The following is a 2,804-nucleotide window of genomic DNA, read 5'->3' as shown; positions in this document are numbered from 1 at the left end:
AGTGCACTTAGTGATAGTTTTATACCACAAGCTTTTGGCATTCTGTTTATGCTCTTGAAGATTTTCTCTTATTGTTAAACATAGAAAGTTATTTGTTAGGCTATATATAAAATTTTTGTTGCTTATCATCTTAAACATCTCTTTATTTCTTTTTAAAGACTTTCTTTATTTAACGGAGAGAGATCACAAGCAGGCAGAGAGGCAGGCAGACAGAGAGAGGGGGAAGCAGGCTCCCCGCTGAGCAGAGAGCCTGATGCGGGGCTCGATCCTAGGACCCTGAGATCCTGACGCGAGCTGAAGGCAGAGGTTTAACCCACTAAGCCACCCACGCGCCCCTATCTTAAACATCTTAAAGGTAATAAACACTTTGTTATAGCATATTTTAACCATATGAAATGCTGTAGCAGGTACAAGACTCATTCTCAGTTAGAAATATAATAAATGAATGTAAAATTTAATTCAATTTATAATTAAGTTAAAGTATATATAATTAAAGTTCTTGAAAGAGTAAGCGTCATGATTTTAGGTGAATTCTCCATTGTTCTTAAGAGTAACGGAACACCACAATGAGTGATTAGACTTTTTTCTAGCCTTCTTAAATTTCTCTATTTTTAAAATTTATTTTTTTTATTTTTTTTTAAGATTTTATTTATTGATTGATGGGGAGAGAGAGAACATGGGAGCAGGAGGAGCAAGTGGGGCAGGGAGCCCAATGTGGGACTCTATCCTAGGACCCCAGGATGGTGACCTGAGCTGAAGGTAGATGCTTAATTGACTGAGCCACTCAGGTATCCTTTTTAAAATGTGTACATACTATCTATGTCAATAACAACGGAGTAAGAGATCAAGAAAATGTCACGGGATATACCGGTATTACTGTGTAGCACGTTTTACAATCACAGGTCTCATATACAGAAGAAACTGGTAAGAGCTTGCAGTTTGTTTAATACATTACATCTTTAAGAATTAAAAACTAGAATAAATTAAGGATAACAAACAACTAGATGATGGTCTGTCCTGAATATTTCCATTACAGATTATTATCAAAACACAAGGCTCATGACCCCAAAGGTAAAACTTTGTATCATAATGGTTAATCATTAGTTTTCTGTTACTCAATAGAATACTACATATATCAGCCAAAACACAATTTTTGATCATTAAAGTATTTCTTTCCAACATTCTACAAAGATTTTTTTGTTGAAGTCTAATTGGCATGAAATTTATTTTAGTTTCAGGAGCTAGTACCCGCACCTGGAATCAGGTCCCAACCTCACCAGTGCCTGCCGCCTGCCACCGCCTCTGGACCATGGAACCCCGCAAAGGGAATGAGCCTCGGGTCCTCATGAAAATGCATAAGAAGGATCTGAGTGTTCTGCACACTGAGAAAATGCACTTCCTGCAGGAGTGGGTGGAGAGCATGGGGGGTAAAATACCACCTGCCACTCGTAAAACTAAATCAGAAAAAACAGTAAGAAGGTGGATGAAAACATAAAGATGGATGAACTATCAAGACAAAAGTGACCCAGAAATTGACAATGAAGTTGTGATTGAACCAGATACTGATGCCCCTCAGAAATGGGAGAAGAAAATGTAGAGATAACTGAGGAAATGATGGATCAGGCAAATGATTTTAAAAGTGGCTGTCATTGATGCTCTAAATGATCCTGAACTACAGAATGCCATTGACTTGTTCACAGATGCCATCAAACTGAATCCTTGGTTGGCCATTCTGTATGCCAAGAGAGCCAGTCTTCTCATCAAACTACAGAAGCAAATGCTGCCATTTGAGACTGTGACAGAGCTACTGAAATAAATCCTAATTCAGCTCAGCCTTTTAAGTGGCGAGGGAAAGCACACAGACTTCTGGGCCATTGGGAAGAAGCAGCACATGATCTTGCCCTTGCTTGTAAATTGGATTATAATGAAGATGCTAGTGCAATGCTGAAAGTTCAACTGAGGGCCCAGAAAATTGCTGAACATAGGAGAAAGTATGAGTGGAAACATGAAGGGCAAGAGATCAAAGAAAGAATAGAAAGAAAGAGCCCAGAGGGAGGAAGAACCCAGAGGACAATCAGGAGCTCAGTATGGCTCTTTCCTAGGTGTGTTTCCTGGGGGAATGCCTGGTAATTTTCCTGCAGGTATGCATGGAATGGCAGGGGGCATGCCTGGAATGGCAGGAATGTCTGGGCTCAATAAAATTCTTAGTGATGCAGAGGTTCTTGCAGCCGTGCAGGATCCAGAAGTTATGGTGGCCTCCCAGGTTGTGGCCCAGAACCCAGTGAATATGTCAAAACATCAGAGCAACCCAAAGTTTATGAATCTTATCAGTAAATTGTCAGCCAAATTTGGAGGTCAAGCACAATGCCCTTCTAACAATAATGCCTCTGCTGAAGGAAAAGCAACTTCAATCACCTAATGGATGTCACAATAACACAAACCAGTGTACCTCAGATCTTCTCATGAAGAAAGTTAGGGTGCTGTGAAGAGAATCCCTACCCTCCTGCCCCCAGGCAACTGAAACATTCTACAATGATTTGCCATTAGGGTATCAATTCAGATGTTTTCCTACTAGGAACTACAAACTTTTTTTTTTTTTTTAAAGATTTTATTTATTTATTTGACAGAGAGAAATCACAAGCAGGCAGAGAGGCAGGCAGAGAGAGAGGAGGAAGCAGGCTCCCTGCTGAGCAGAAAGCCCGATGTGGGGCTCGAACCCAGGACCTGGGATCATGACCTGAGCCGAAGGCAGCGGCTTAACCCACTGAGCCACCCAGGCGCCCCAGAACTACAAACTTTAAACA

The 2,804-nt window shown here is 40.8% G+C and overlaps 1 pseudogene; it reads left to right on the top strand.

The window, feature by feature from the left end:
• Positions 1–1,309: 1,309 nt before the first annotated feature.
• LOC125092623 (hsc70-interacting protein-like) lies at positions 1,310–2,419 on the top strand (annotated as a pseudogene).
• Positions 2,420–2,804: the final 385 nt, after the last annotated feature.

The sequence above is a fragment of the Lutra lutra genome, chromosome Y, assembly GCF_902655055.1.
Source record: "Lutra lutra chromosome Y, mLutLut1.2, whole genome shotgun sequence".
Taxonomy (NCBI): domain Eukaryota; kingdom Metazoa; phylum Chordata; class Mammalia; order Carnivora; family Mustelidae; genus Lutra; species Lutra lutra.
Note: the sequence above shows the minus strand (reverse complement) of the source record. Positions and strands in the feature narration are given on the sequence as shown.